General features: G+C 43.0%; 1 long non-coding RNA gene and 1 pseudogene across 1 annotated transcript; both read right to left on the bottom strand.

The window, feature by feature from the left end:
• Positions 1–1,719: 1,719 nt before the first annotated feature.
• On the bottom strand, positions 1,720–9,439 carry LOC121991558 (annotated as a pseudogene).
• LOC121990679 lies at positions 4,929–5,405 on the bottom strand. The gene is made up of 3 exons (XR_006114662.1): positions 5,312–5,405; positions 5,077–5,178; positions 4,929–4,972 (listed from the first exon to the last, which is right to left on the bottom strand). It is a non-coding gene; the product is annotated as an uncharacterized LOC121990679 (long non-coding RNA).
• Positions 9,440–16,707: the final 7,268 nt, after the last annotated feature.

Genomic DNA, 16,707 nt, shown 5'->3' with positions numbered 1-16,707 from the left:
CAATGAAAAAGACAGATATAGTACTCTACCTGTTGCTTGTATATAATAGCCAAGTTGTTGAAGGGCGCAGATATCCCTGTTGTAACTGCTAAAGTTGCCTTATAGAATGATGCAGGAACACTCATCATGTTGCTACATGAAGAGAAGTTTCATTAAGGAACAAAAATAAACTATCCGCACAGTTGCCATCAAACATTTCTAAAGCTTACCAATCCATGTATATGCTGCCAAGGCTTGACAATGCTTGTGGATGGTTAGGTTGTAAAGCAAAGCATGACTTGGGAAAAATTATTAAAATGAAGTTATTCAACAAGGAAAAAAAACTTAAGAGAATAAAAATGTCCAAATTAAAAAGTCACCCTATAATGTCCAGCGTCTTTGAGAGCATGTCCAGCGTCTTTGAGAGCATTCCCCTTTTAATGTGCAAGAAAGTCGATCATTAACTAACCTGGCTCACCATCAAGAAGGATGCCACATTTTGACATATTAGACCATTATCAACTTACTAGATTATTGTAAGCTTCAATAAAGGTAGAATCACAGTTGATAGCTTGCTTGTAATGCAGAAATGCCATGTCAAGTTGACTTTGCTCATAATAGATGCCAGCAAGGTTTCCTGCGTCCAGATATCCCCAATGCATAGTTGACATAATAAACTCTCTTCATAGCATAGTTTGCAGCAAAGTTATCCACAAAATCAAAATAGATTAACAGTCCAGTGGAAAAATAGGAGTTATTGAATCACGTAGCATATTCCAGTGAAAGTATTCTGCAACAGTAATGTTATGAAGAACCTGAAATAAATAGAAAATGATTAAGAGTTCACACAAACAAGAACTACACATAGTAAATAAACTTCTCTTCTTTTGTATGCAAGTCAATAACAAATCATCATGTACTTCAAAAATCTATAATATCCACAGTTAACAACAAATTAACCATGCTTTTTTAGCGCATAACTTGTGGCAGAGAACAATACCACACAGCATCCTACCAAAAACTATTATATGATTCCTCAAGTCAAAGATGTCACAATAGTTCATATTTATACTCTATCAACCTGCATCCACAAGACCTACTAAAACAATGAAGAATGGCAATAAACCATTTGTCTTCCAAAAAAGAAGCAACTCAATCAAGACTTCAAACATCGAGGCCTTGTTCAGACTCCCAACATCATTAGCAGCTAACCGAATCACAGCAATCAAAGCTAACCGAATCACAGTGTTAATGCTAGTAGAACAATTATCAGCTGGATCGCAGGAAGTGAAGGCTGTTGCAGCCCGTGAACTCCGATTAATGGCAAAAATCGAGAAGGAGAATAGGTCTTTCATTGCAGAGGGTGGAACAATCCCAGCTCTCTACCGGCTTTTCCGGTCTACAAATTCAGTTGCTCAAGAGAATGCCCTGACTGCAATATTGAACATAACTATTCATGATGAAAACAAGAGAAAGATTATGGAGGAGAATGGTTGTTTGGAATTAATAGTATATGTTCTGAGATATGGGTTAACTACTGAGGCAAGGGAGAATGCAGCTGCTACATTGTTCAGCTTCTCTACTATCCATGACTTCAAGAAGATGATTGTGGATGAGCATGGTGCTGTTGCAGCACTAGCTGATTTGCTGATGCAGGGAAGCCCAAGGGGAAAGAAATGGGCTGATTGTCTCAAGCAAGAGAGCAGTGCATCCTAGGTAATTCTCCAACCAAAAGTAAGATTAATTCACAAATTGTGCATAACACACAAAAAAAAAGTATTGCAGAACATCTGGAAGCTCACTACTCTGAAAGTTATGTAGTGTGGTCAATAATAATGAAAATCCAGTGGCATCTCCAAATACTCGTTGTGCTACATTATTTGCTCCAAGGATACACCAAAGTGAACCTAACATATCACATTTCGCATCATTTTGAAGTTTGTATTGAGATCCAGAAACACTTGTTATCATATCACTCTTGAGAATCTCAATTAGTGTGCCTAGCTCTTCTGGATGAACCTGGTAAGATATAAACTTCAACTTATGAGATGAAAGAATCAATTTGGGTAATATTCCAAACTTCTGTAAAGAATAGGGTAATTAAGTTCCACATGGAAACATTCATCCTTTTAAGAAAAATCATATACTAATACATACCTGAAGAACATCTTCAATGATCAAACAAGATAACAGCCGAAGAACACCAGCTCGGTGGTGATCAGATATCAGGAATGGTAGAATGATGCTGACCCCATTAGATATCACCTTGGCCTGCATATTCCTTGACCTCTTAGATATCTATCTCCAGCTCAAAGGAGGTGCAAAATGTGGGCTAGAGAGCACCTAGAACCTTGGCTTGCATATTCCTTGACCTCTTAGATATAACCACAATCTTGATAAAAATTAAACAGAATCAAAGCAAAAGGAATAATATTTATCCAACTCCAAGAGATTAATAGAAGTGAACTGATAAGAGTTAAGACGATATGATAGTTCGATACTTGTGAAGGCGATAGTTCATTTTTTAAATCTAGCAAGTGTATTTTCGATACTTGTGAAGGCGATATAATAGTTCGGTATATCCAAGGAACGAATATTTCAAAACATACATACCCATTGGAATAGTTTCCAAAATCTTTTTCTCGATATCTTCTCCTAGTTTAGCTGTCATATCAGTTGCAATGAACCCCGGCACAATAGCATTCACCTGTTAATTATCACCAAGTTAGAATTCACCTGTTAAATATCACCAATTTAGAATGCACCTGATAATTACAACAAACATAATTCAGCATGCAACTTTACAAAGTTGTGGATTTTGTATTGGCTACTTCAAGTTTCATAGCACATATTTCCATACAAAGTTTTTGAACTTTCATTTGCAAATATGCATTTTATTAGAATTTGGAATACTAAATCATTTTAAACATTTTCCCAAAAAATTCTATCAGTTCCATTGTGATTAAGGTTAATCATTTTTTATATTTGACAAAGGATTAAGTTATCGATTTGTATTTGATGTTGGTGCATCAAGTGTGCAGTTTAGTCATGCCGATTGGATTTGGTAACTCGACTCATAGATAGATATCTCCAAATCAAGTGCAATCAAGTATAAGCAGCATGCACTGAGTGGACTCAAGGGCAAATGACCCAGATCGAGAGGACTCAAGGGTAGGTGATTTGGATCAAGGATGTGTTCAAAGGACTAAGGACAGGTAACCCAGATCAAGGAGGAGTTGAATATGTGAACCTATCTGAATTATGATTATATGAATGTAAATGTTGAATTTATTTAAGGTAGTGACGAGTTTTTAAAATGGTTCTAATAAATTATTCTAATAAATTATCAAAACTAAATATTATAAATATTGTTCTAATAAAATATTGTACAATGTCGGACAACAAGTAATGTATCCTAAGTTATTGTGTCAGTCATGTTGATAAGTATCACACCGTATTGAAATCCAAAAATTTTGGACACACTACAAAATACTTCAAGCTGAATTAATAATGTTTGTTATCCTTTTGTACCTTGTATTCATATAATACAATGTCAATTCTGTACATGGACACAAAGTTAGAAGTTACGGACACAGATCAAAGTTAGGTATATAGTTATCTTCTCTTCTTTTTTATCTCCTTCCTCTCTAACTCTACACCAACACCACATGATGAAACAAGAAATTGTATCATTTCAGTCAAAGTCTAAAACTTTAGCACGATTCCAAATTCTGAGCCTTGATATTATCACACATGCATATTTGCTACTAACCTTAATTTGACTTATGTTTTATCGAAAACTTCATGCCATCTATTCATCCCATCCACCTAAATTATCAATGTTCCAACAATTTTGGCACCATTATTTCCAGAATTTAGGTATACCAAACACTTGATTGGTCTAGGTAGTATTTGAACCAAAGGGAACATTGATCTTAGCTAATGCTAAGGATCAACAAAATAAAAGAACAATCACATCAAATGATTTCCCATTTTTTCTTTATCTAGAAATCACAAACTGAGAAATCTTTTTCTATCCATTTCCTCCAAATTATTTTCTAGCTCTTCTGGTAGCATTTTCCCTTCCTTGAAATAATCAATTTTAATGATAGGGTTTAATTAGAAGCAACATTTTGACAACTCAATAATAAGATTTACTTCTGGAAATCCACAATGTCTATGCTAATAACAAATGAATAATCATAAATATGGTTTTTACCAAGCCAACTGCTCATATAGATATAAATCCTTCAGGTTAAATACTATATTAAATGACTTAGCTAATTGGTAACCAACCGCTAAAAATATATATATGAAGAGAATACCTTTTTCTTCTTCATCATAATTTTTGCTGCTGCCTGCAGGAGAAATGTCATCATGGTGAAATAAGTATTCATCATAAAAGATTGCAAGATAATAAGATATGAAAATGCATGCCTGTGTGCAAAGGTAGACACCAGTAAGATTCAGGTCAATGACTTCCTTCCATTGTGATTTTTTCATTCTCATCAACAGTGTGTCTCGTGACAAGATGAACATAAGTATAATTCCAGACAACTGCATTGTTAACTAAAATGTCAACTGATCCCCAAAAAAATTGCACATGCAATAAAATAAGTCAAAGATGAAATTGTAAGAAGCCAGATCTATGCAATCTTCATTACTAACAGTTTTGACCATAGATTCCACATCCTCTTCTTTTGAAACATCTCCTCCATAAGTGAGAGCCTGACCTCCTGAAGCCTCAATCTGCATAAATCATTTTATAGTAAATGCGTTATAGTAAATGGGTAAATCATTTGATTTTTTTTTTTGTTACGAGACAAAGCGTTATAGTAAATATGGGTAAAAATAGAAAACAAAAGTAACATCATGAGCTGATGATAAAGTAACTTACCATCCTCGCTAGCAGTGGCATTGCATAGATCACCAGCATGTCAGTTTTCATCTTCAGGAGCACCATGTAACTTTCCAGTAGGATTAAAATGAGGCCCTGCAGTATACAAGAGCATGAGTACATAATCAATAATTTAATCCTTTCAATCAGAAACTTGCAACTCAATAGATCGCCATGAAGGAAAAGGTAAATAATTTTACCAGTTGACATGCATCCATTGGTGGTGTCTCCAAGAGCATGCACATGGAAGCCATGAAGCCCAGGCTTGAGGCCAGTGATGGATCCGGTGACGGTGGTTGGACCTATCACAGAGATTTATATCCCAAAATTAGATCGGATCACAAATTCACAGAAAAATCAAAATGGCTGAAGTTGAAACCCTAGATCTGAAAAGAATTTAGCATTCCACAAGTAGTATTTCAAGAGATTTCTCACCATCTCCTTCCTGGACGAAGTAAATTGTGCCCTTAACACCCTCACTGTTACCCAAGACAGCAACAACCTTCACCATTTCCTTAGGTGTTCTACACAGCATACACCAAACACACGGTTAAAGACATCATTAAATGTCTCAAAATAAGTAGCATCGCCACTAGATGAGAAATAATCGATCTCATCTTCCAGATACAAAAAGAAAAGCAACTCAACAATCGCCAGACTAAACGCTAAACAAATACCATCAAACTCGAGACGAAATCAGCTCTCGCTCCATCATAGATAGAGAACCCATCAAATCTCAGTAGAAAACTCCACTTTTTCTTCACCAAATCAAATCAAAGCAGCCGCATAAGTTAAAATCGAGAAAAAAAAAAGAGATAAAACCTAAGGATCTAAAACAAAACAACAATACGATGGAAGACAAATTTCAGATCGGAAAGTATACCTTTGATAAATGGATTAAAGGAAAAAAGAAATGAGATTTACCAGATGATCGAGCACCAAAACAACAACGGGGCAGAAATAAGAGATTCATATTAAAGAAAACAAAAGCAAATATAAAGATAGAATTATGGAAGAAGAAAGGTGGTGAGGTTGGAAGGAAGAATAAAAAAGAAACACTGAAAAAGAGAAAGAGGTAGAAGAAGAGGTCAAAAGTGCGACCTTATTAACCAGATCCCATGGGCGGACTGGATTGCGTGGTGGAGGTCAGAAAACGGAGAGGTGGAGGCGAGCTCCTTGGCGAAACGCTTGCTACCGCAGCACCGTAGCATATCCTCCTTCGTCCATGAAAAAGATGCCATCTTTCGTAGATCTAGGAAGGGGAAGAGGGAGATGAGGCAAGGAGGAAAGTGGTGGTGGCGTCGCGACGGTATACGGTGGACGGCGCGATATAGGTTTAGGTTTGGAGGGAAGAGTGAAGAATTGTAAATTTTGGCTAAGTATTGGTGGAAAAATTATATTATTTTATTTTGGTGCATAGACATCGGGTTTTAAAAAATCGCTGTTAAAATCGATGTCTATTAATGAAAAAAAAGGCGCTCATAGACATCGGCTAAAAAACCGATGTCTATAAGCGAAAATCTGCGCTCATAGACACCGGTTTTTAGAAAAACCGGTGTAAAATACTCAAAGACATCGGTTTTTGCTTAAAACTGTTGTTGTTCCACCGATGTCTATGAGGGTTTTTGTTGTAGTGCCGCCAGCGACATTCGCTATTTCAGATGTGGGTCCAGAGATCACATCACCCCAGCCTGCTCTCTGGGACAGTCAGTTTGCTTTTATTGCAAACTTCCTGGGCACCAGAGCCGAGATTGTCCGCTGAAGACTCAGCATATGGCTTCCGGAGGGTCTGGTCATGGAGGACAGCTCAGTCAGTCTGGAACTTATCAAGGAGGGCGGAGAGCCAAATCTTCGCAGAGTCAGCAGATGTCCACCCCTCCCCCTCCCCCCCTGCAGCAACTACATTTGGCATGCTCGGACAGGAGTACCCCAGTACTCCCATAGTACCCCAGAGCTCCATTCCAGGACCTCATTACCTGACTCAGGGGCAGTATCAGCTGCAGCCTCAGCCCCTATTCCAATACTCGTCGCAGCCCCAGCCACAGGCTCAGTATCAGACGCAGTCCCAGCCATCAATACAGTATCAGTCACCGCCCTGTTATACTTCTCTAGCACAGTATTCAGCACCGCCTCAGTGGCAGGCTCCTGCCCAGACGCAGTAGTCGCAGGCAGCATTACCACCTCTTCCTCTTCCAGAGACTGGGCGTATTCATACGGTCACCAGAGAGGATGCGCAGCGAGCCGACGGATCCATTTTCCGTGGTACGATTTCTATTTATGCCTTATATGCAGATATACTGATAGATACTAGTAGCTCACATTCTTTTATATCTCGTACTTTTATGTGGGAGATTGGTAGATTACGCACTATTAGACTGCAGCGACTGACCGTCTCTCTACCGTCCGGTGATACATTGGATGTCACCCAGGAGGTCAGAGGTTGCCCGTTAGACTTTGGCAACATGACACTTACGGTAGATCTTCTAGTACTGGAGATGGTTGAGTTCGATATCATTCTGGGCATGGATTGGCTGTCAGCATATCATGCTACTATTGATTGCCAGACGAGGGTGGTCACATTCCGGCCTCCGAACCAACCCTCGTGGAATTTCACTAGCATCATAGACGACGACATATTGACTATTTCGATGATTCAGGCTCAGAAGCTGTTGTCGCATGGTTGTCAGGGTTTTCTGCTATCTTTGATTAGTACTAATGACAGCAGTAGTTCGCAGTTCTCCGATGTGCCAGTAGTCCGAGAGTACCCAGATGTATTTCCAGAGGAGCTACCAGGCTTGCCTCCCAGAAGGCAAGTGGAGTTCGCTATTAAGCTGATTTTGAGGACTGCGCCGGCATCGAAAGCTTCTTATCGTATGGCACCAAAAGAGTTGAACGAGCTGAAGGTTTAACTCCATGAGCTTTTGGACAGGGGATTTATTCGCCCTAGTGTTTCTCCATGGGGTTCTCCGGTACTGTTTGTTAAGAAAAAGGATGGTACATTGAGGTTGTGTATTGACTATAGACAGTTGAATGCAGTGACTGTCCGAAATAAGTATCCTTTACCCCAGATCGAAGATTTATTTGATCAGCTCAGAGGTGCATCAGTGTATTCTAAGATTGATCTGTGGTTCGGATATCATTAGCTGAGAGTACGAGATTCTGATATCCAGAAGACTGCATTTCACATAAGATACGGACATTATGAGTTTTTGGTAATACCATTTGGGCTTACCAATGCACCAGCGGTGTTTATGGACTTGATGAACCGCATCTTTCTGGAGTATCTAGATCAATTCGTTGTCGTTTTCATCGATGACATATTGATCTACTTGCGTTCCGAGGAGGAACATGCACAGCATCTTCGCATATTCTTGGAAACTCTTCGACGACATCAGCTATATGCGAAGTTCAGCAAGTGTGCCTTTTGGCTACCTTCAGTCGGTTTTCTGGGACATGTGGTCTCTAGCAGAGGTATTTCAGTAGACCCTCAGAAGATCGAGGCTGTCACCAGCTGGGAGCAGCCGAAGTCCGTGCAAGAGATCCACAGTTTTCTGGGACTAGCAGGATATTATAGACGGTTCGTCGAGGGTTTCTCGCGTATTGCTATGCCACTGACACGCCTTACCAGGAAAGGCGTGAAGTTCACGTGGTCCGAGGATTGCAAGACCAGCTTTGAGGAGTTGAAGCGGAGATTAGTGTCGGCTCCAGTTTTGGTTTTACCTTTTGGAGAGGATGGATTTGTACTCTACACTGACGCGTCTCTTCAGGGTTTGGGCACTATTCTGATGCAGCACGGCAAGGTAGTCTCCTATGCTTCTTGACAGTTGAAGGAGCATGAAAAGAACTACCCAGTTCATGATCTGGAGCTAGCTACCATCATCTTTGCTCTAAAGCTTTGGCGGCATCATTTGTACGGCATTACATTTGAGATTCTCACTGATCATAAGAGTCTCAAATACATTTTTACCCAGAAGGAGCTTAATCTCTGACAGAGGAGATGGATGGAGTTCCTGAAGGATTATGATTGTACCATTAGCTACCACCCGGGGAAAGCTAATGTGGTTGCTGATGCGCTCAGCAGGAAGTCCAGAGGGACTTTGGCTTGCCAGCGAGTTTCAGTCACAGACTTAGTTCAGGGTTTCTCTGAGTTAGGCCTTGAGGAGCAGGGACCGACAGAGCAGGGTATTCTGGTTACCATTGTTGCTCAGTCGTCGATCAGGACGAGGTTCTGAGAGGCCCAAGCCAGTGATCAGCATTTTCAGTTTATTGGCAGCCAGATAACTTCCGGGTAGTAGACCGAGTTCACACGAGATGAGGAGGGTATTATATACTTTTGAGGCAGATTATGCGTACCTCAGTCTCACCCGGTCTTACAAGAGCTACTTCGGGAGGCTCATCGCTCTTGATTTACGATCCATCCAGGTGGGACCTGCATGTATCGAGATTTGAGGTGTTCCTACTGGTGGAACGGTATGAAGAAAGATATCGTGGAATTCATATCTAGATGTCTTGTCTATCAGCAGGTGAAGGCTGAGCACCAGAGACCTGCCGGTTTACTTCAGTGGATTCCTATTCCTGAGTGGAAATAGGAACACATTACTATGGACTTTATGGTGGGTTTGCCGAGGCCATGACGCGATTTGGGTAATCGTTGATCGATTAACCAAATCCGTGCGCTTCTTAGCGATTCGGAGGACAGATTCCCTGGATCGATAGGCAGATCTGTATTGCCGGGAGATCATCAGATTGCATGGTGTCCCTTTGAGTATTATTTCAGACAGAGACCCCCGGTTCACGTCTCGATTCTGGCAGAGTCTGCAGCAAGCCTTGGGCACTCAGCTCCGTTTTAGTACAACTTTCCATCCGCAGACAGATGGACAGTCAGAGCGGACTATTCAGACTCTAGAGGACTTGCTGAGATCTTGTGTACTGGATTTTGGAGGCAGTTGGGAGGACCATTTGTCATTGGTAGAGTTTGCCTACAACAACAGCTTTCATTCGGCTATCCAGATGGCACCGTTTGAAGTGTTGTATGGTAGGCCTTGTCGGACACCCACCCTCTGGGATGAGGTTGCAGAGGTCCAGCTGTTGGGACCTCATAGAGCATAGCAGGAGGCAGAGTTGGTCCGTACTATCAGACGGAGGATGTCAGAGGCGCAGGACCGCCAGAAGAGTTATGCTGACCAGAGACGCAGATCCTTAGAGTTTTCTATAGGCGACCATGTTTTTCTGCGAGTATCACCCACGAAAGGGGTGAAGAGATTTGGCCTCAGAGGTAAGCTAGCTTCGCGATACATTGGTCATTTCCAGATGCTGGAGAGGATTGGAGCAGTACCGGCCGACACTACCACCATCCCTGGCAGGCGTCCATGATGTATTCCACGTATGCATGTTGAGGAGATACATTCCCAACCCGACACATGCGTTGACAGATATCTCAGTTCCCGTTCAGCCTGACATCACTTATAAGGAGGTTCCAGTATGGATTCTCAACCAGAAAGAGCGTCAGCTGCAGAACAAGACTATCCGGTTGGTTAAAGTCAGATGGCAACATCATTCAGACGAGGAGACTACCTGGGAGCTCGAGGATACGATCCGAGCTCAATATCCCCATCTTTTTACTTGAGGTATGTGAGTTAATTACCATTCAGCATTTATACTTTCTATCTGTTGTTAGTACTTGCTGATAGTAGATAACGAAATTTGGGGACCAAATTTTTATTAGTGGGGGAGAATGTAAAATACCGAAAAATGGCAGATAATAATAAGGGGAATTTTTTTAGAATTTTTAAAAAAAATTTGGAGCTCGTATGGGCAAGTTTACGAGTATAAAAAGGGCCCCGGGAAAACCTATTTAGGCTACCCATTTAAACGAGGAAATATTTATTTTTATAAATTCCTTTTTCTTTATTTTCCTCTTCCTCGCTGTTTCTTTCTCTCCCGCGCGCCCGATGCCCATTTGCCCTAACATCCGAGCCGAACTGCTCCTCGTCGGTTCCTTTCTCCCCTCGAGTACAAAGCCACTCCTCGTCCCTGAGCCGATCCTCTTCATCTCCTTCCCTTTCCTCACCGAGCCCTTCTCCCAATCCTCTCCTCCGCGCGGCGCCGAGCCTTCTTCTTCTCCCGATCGCGCCACTTCTCCTCCGCCCGGCTATGCCCTAACTCCCCTCTGCCTTCGCCTCTTTTTCTTTCTCTCAGCAAAGTCACAGATTTGTCGAATTTCCCCTTCGCTTCTCCTCTGCGCACCGACACCGACCCAGCGCCACCTTGCTCCGCCACTTTGCTGAGCCGTGCGTCGATCTCCGACCACTGTTTTGTCTTTCCCGAAGCCCTAGCATTGTTTCCTTGCCGTGGAGATCTCCAAACGCGTCGAACAACATTGTCGCCTCCCAAATCCAGAGTCGTACGCTAACCTTCTACTCTACTCTGTCGCCCTTGTCTTGTCCTCTGCACTGTGCGCCGCCGCCCCTGTTGACATGGTGCCCTAGATCGTCGAAAACCGAGAGTTGGAGAAGGCGACAACGAGCGGTAGTAATCCGACAGCGGGATTGAAGGTGATGGTTTAGGGTTTAGTTTTCGATTTTGTGCTCTATTTCGTGTCCTGCCATGAGCAACACTATGTTGGGTGGAAGGGTTGTGCTAATTGAGGATGGTGTTCTCTGGTTGTAGAGTCATTGTGCCGGCGGTGTTCTGGTCTCCAGCAGCAGCTAATCCTTTCCGGAGCAAACTTCCTTAGCTGTGGATTAACAGGAGCGGCTAAGAAGTAAGGTACGGTGTAGAGCATTTGATATATGATATAGGCCATGATTTTGCTTCGATTATTTTAGATAGATGATCATGTGTAGATTAATTCTTGTGGGAAGAATGATGATAATATGATTAGGGTTTTGCCCTAATTTAGGATTAGAGATTTTATTTATCTATTTAGAAGAATTGTAGCTAAATAAAATATATTTCTATTCGTGACATAGGACTTTGACGCGAGACGAGACGAGTATCTCGACGTCGTATTTGGACTAGATTGGACTTTTCGATTAGAGGCAGGTACTTGACTTTATGTCATTTGATATGCATAGTAATATTTTTAACAAATAGCAATGATTGTGTTTCTTATCTGCTTCGGTTGGTCACTACCTGATCTATTACATGCTTGTTTGTTTACTTGTTATGTACTTCATATTAGTACTTACCTGATTATACATGTTTATAGGGGTAGTGATACAACCATATTATTTATTATGTTCAGGACCTAGGGTTTTTGATACCTTATCTGACCTATGTACCTTAGATCTTCAGATTGATCCATTGATGTTAGGGTACACATTTTATATCTATGGATAGGTTCAGGATATTTTCATGCTTAGTGTCATGCACCATCTTACATGATTGCATGCTGTGTGATAGTCGACTCCATTATTGTTGAGCACATCGCTAGTTACATGGATCTGCACACACCACCACTCATGGGTTAATGGTTTTTATCAGGCAAGGTGTGTGACAGTTCTGTTGTTTGGCTTCGCTGATCCGGTGACTCAGCATGGTAGCCGGTAGACAGTTCTGCTCTGTTAGGCTCCGCTGGTTTAGTGTAGCAGCGTGGTAGCTGGCAGATGATTGGACTTTGTTAGGCTCCGTTGGCCCGCTCATGGGTAGTGCAACGTAGCGTGGTAGTCGGCAGAGATTCCTCCTCATCATCGTGTACCGGGAGATGAGAGCATTATGCTCCCCCACTTATGATTTGGGGTAGGAGGATAGGTGTACTCCGACAGTATCCCGTCCACTCAGTCACTCATTAGGAGAAGTGACGACAGAGAGCACGGTTGTCACAACCTTACCCACTCGGTCTCACCATTGTGTGTGAGATGACTGATTGGCGTCAGGGGTGACCATGTCATTGGCATCATATGCATTTATGCATTTTCTGATTGTGTTTGCTGCACTTATATGTTGCATTTGGATGGATGCATATGGTTGACATGCATACAGGATTTGGATACCTCTCGGTTTGACACCCCTGTTATATTTATACCTTGGTCCTGGTTAGTACAGTTTTCTCCTGCTTGTTTCAGTTGCATTTATCCTTCTTGTATCAAGAGACTGTACGCATGATTAGTGCTGGTTGTTATTTTCTTTATTATGCATATCAGTTGTTACCCACTGAGTGTTGGACTCACACCCTCCTCCGTTGCTATTTTCAGGTTAATGATGTCCGGAGAGTTCCAGTCGCTAGTTCCTTGCAGTCCACGAGGACGTTTGTTGGTCTTTTGGTTTTTCTTTATTAGTCTATGTTTAGACTTGTTCTGTTTTGATACTTTGGATCTTGTATGGATTTTTACTTGTCGATGGATTTTTATTCGATATGATCTTCTACATGCCTGCCTGGATGGAAGAAGAGGTAAGTTGACTTTATTGGCGTAGTTGAGTTTTTTTTCTTTATGAGTGTAGTTGAATAGGATATCGATTTTGTGCTTTATGAATGTAGTTGAGTAGGATGATTTGAGATATTTACTTATCATTTGTTTTAGTTCACTATTTAACTGTGTGGATGGTGTGATTGTTTGCTTATTTATTTGTTGTTATATACATATGTTCCGGCCGTGTTGGCTGTGTATGACTATGGATGTAGAAAAGTTTCAGATTGTCACCTGTACAGGGGAAATGCTGCCGAAATTTCTTCGGACAGGGACTCCCCCGGGGCGTGACAAAGTGTTAGCACAGTTTACAATAAAACAGAATAGTAATTAGATTCCGTCTCCTCGAGACCAGAATCTAGTCACGATCTCGACTTAGATATCCGAAATAGATCTAAATTGGATCGACGCCTAATGTTCCCTTCTCGGGAACGCGTCCTCACAGTCACTCCCCTCCAGTTACTTACCTTAACTTACCTGCCAGACGTCCTGTCAGCCCTTCGACCCGTCTGGACTTCGTGCCAGCTATCCGGTTATCCCATCGACCTAGATGGGCTTTGTGCCAAACGTCCGATCAGTCCGTCGACCCATTTAGACTTCGTGCCAGCTATCCAATTGGCCCGTCAACCTAGCGGGGCTTCGTGCCAGACATCCGGTCAACCCGTCGACCTATCTGGTCTTTGCCTGCACACTCGATTAGAGTGTTAGATAATAACAAAACTAACTTAACTTATTTTTTTATTCATCAAAACTTGAGTTAGACCATTAATGCTAACCGCACCAACAAATACAACTATGTCCGACTCAAAAGCAATGCGAAAGTCATGCTTGCTTAATAATGATCTGGATACTAGATTCTTCCGAATCTCCAGAACATGCAACACATTGTTCAGAGTAAGGTCCTTGCCCGAGGTCATCTTCAACACCATATTTTCTTGGCCCATGATGCCCGAGGTTGTTGAGTTCTCTATGAACAGTTTGTCTCCAGTAACTTCTTCAAAATTGTGGAGCAGCTCCTTATTGCAGCACACATGTCTGGTGGCTCCAGTATCGATTCACCATTATCGCAGGTTTGAACTAACCAGCTTCAGTTCTGAGACCATTGCGCAAAGGTCATCCATTTCTGGTCCCTCATTCAGGTTGGTCTCCTGCTTCTTCTTCAGCTTCCTACACTCTGAAGATTTGTGACCCACTCGGTCACAGTTGACGCACTTCCCAGGAAACTTTATTTTGTTGATGCCTCCTCTGGGTCCCATCTTGGAAGAGTTAGGGTTCTTCCGTTTCGAGCTTTGACCGTGCTCGACCACGTATGCTTTCATAGTAGACTGAGAGAACAATTTTCTCTCTGAACTCTGCTTTTTTTCTTCGATGCGAAGTCAAACAATGAGTTCCTCCACATTCATCTCCTTCCGCTTATGGTTCAGGTAGTTCTTGAAGTCCTTCCAGCCGGGAGGCAGCTTCTCAATGATAGCAGCTACCTGGAAGGTTCCACTTAGAACCATCCCTTCTGAGTGGATCTCGTGCAAGATCACCTGAAGCTCCAGGACTTGGTTGTTCATCGTCTTGAAGTCAACCATCTTGTAGTCCAGGAATCGGCCCACGATGAACTTCTTGGCCCCTGCATCCTCCATCTTATACTTCATGTCCAGGGACTCCCACAGCTCCTTAACCGTTCTCTTCATGCTATACACAGCGTACAACGAGTCAGCAAGGCAATTGAGGATGTAGTTTCGAAAAAGGAACTCAGAATGAATCCATGCCTCCACTGCACTGATGGTCTGCACATCAGCATCCTTAGCACGCTTAGGACGATCCTCGGTCAAGAACCGAGCCAGGTTGAGCGTGTAGAAGAGTATCTTCTGCTGCCACCTCTTGAAGTTCAGTCCACTGAACTTCTCTGGCTTTTCTCCGTGGTTGATTGGCACAGTTCCAATCGGGGCGGATGGGGCCTGCACGTGTTGAGTCTGTTGCACCTCAACATTCCGTTCTGTGTCCATCTCAATAGAATTGAATCTGTTTCAAGATTGTTCGACAAATCAATCTGTTGCCAGAGACTTTGGGGACTTAGCTGAATTTAAAATTACACAGAATTTAAATTTAACTTACAATAGAGATGACCTGAGTGGATAATCTCAGGCTGCCAGCAAAGGCTGGTTTCTACTAGGTGATGAAGACAGTCTGCACAATATTGACAGAATGAGCTGATCGGCTGAGCAACACGAGCGGGCGCAACAGATCAGAAAGGTTGACCGAGCAGTATGATCGGGAGGCAGAAAGAGGCCGACCATGTAGTAAGGCCTATCGAACAAAGTAGTCGTCTGATCACAGAGACTGACTGGGTAGTATGGTCGGGCGGGTAGTAAGGCCAACCGGGCAGTAAGACTGACTGGGCAAGCAGACAGGCCTAGTGAGAGGTAGGCCGGGCGAACTGACTGGCCGACCGGGCGAGCAGACAGGTCAAGCTAACAGACAGGCCGACCGGGTGAGCAGACAAGTCAGACGATCAAAGAGACATACCGGACGAGTGGAGAGGTCGACCGAGCGAATGAAGAGACCGACCGGGAGAACTGACCGAGGCCTGCGACTGATGCAGTTTCCTTGAAACATATCCGCCCCACCTTCGGCTATGCTTCGAGGCTTACTCGGGTCGTCTGTTTCCCAGGATATAATTGTTGGAACCCCAAAGTTGTTTTGGTGTGATCAACAAGTTAAGTTAAGTCATGTGTTGTTTTAACCTTGTGTCTAAGTGTGCAGGAGCTTAGGAGCACAGGTACTCAAGCAGAAGACGCAGCTAGCGAGAAGGATGGCACGATGTGCGTCCGAGGGACGAGGTGCTGCGGAAAAGTACCCCGGTGGATGAGAAGGAAGCATGCGGTGGTTCCGAGGGACGAAAGCCGGAGCGGAAGATTGCTCGGGAAGCAAGAGACGTAGCTAGCGAGAAGGTCGGCACAGGGTGCGATTGAGGGACGAAGACTGCGGATGAGTACACTGGTGGACGAGAAGGAAACACGCGGCAATTTCGAGGGACGAGAAGCCGGAGCGGAAGGCTGCTCGAGAAGACCGGAACTTGGGTTCGGGTGAGCCCTTTTCCGGATGGCAGAGATCACCCAAGCAAGCGGATCCGGAGCAGAAGAATCGGACCGAGGCGGGACTGAACCAGAGAAGAAGTCCCGGATGAAAAAGTCAACATCTGTTGACTTTGGGGTCCGGGGCGCCCGGAACCCTTCCGGGCGCCCGGACCAGACTTTTGACCAGGATCGAGATTTGACTCGATCTGATCATTGGGGGATAAAGTTTATCCCCCCCCCCCCAGGGCGCCCGGAACCCCTTTGGGGCTTCCCGACCAAGGCTATAAATATAGCCTTGGTTTAGAAGCTTTTCAACGAACTCTGAATTGTAATTCCAACGCTTGTAAGCTTTAGT

This window comes from Zingiber officinale, chromosome 6B (genome assembly GCF_018446385.1).
Source record: "Zingiber officinale cultivar Zhangliang chromosome 6B, Zo_v1.1, whole genome shotgun sequence".
Classification (NCBI taxonomy): domain Eukaryota; kingdom Viridiplantae; phylum Streptophyta; class Magnoliopsida; order Zingiberales; family Zingiberaceae; genus Zingiber; species Zingiber officinale.
Note: the sequence above shows the minus strand (reverse complement) of the source record. Positions and strands in the feature narration are given on the sequence as shown.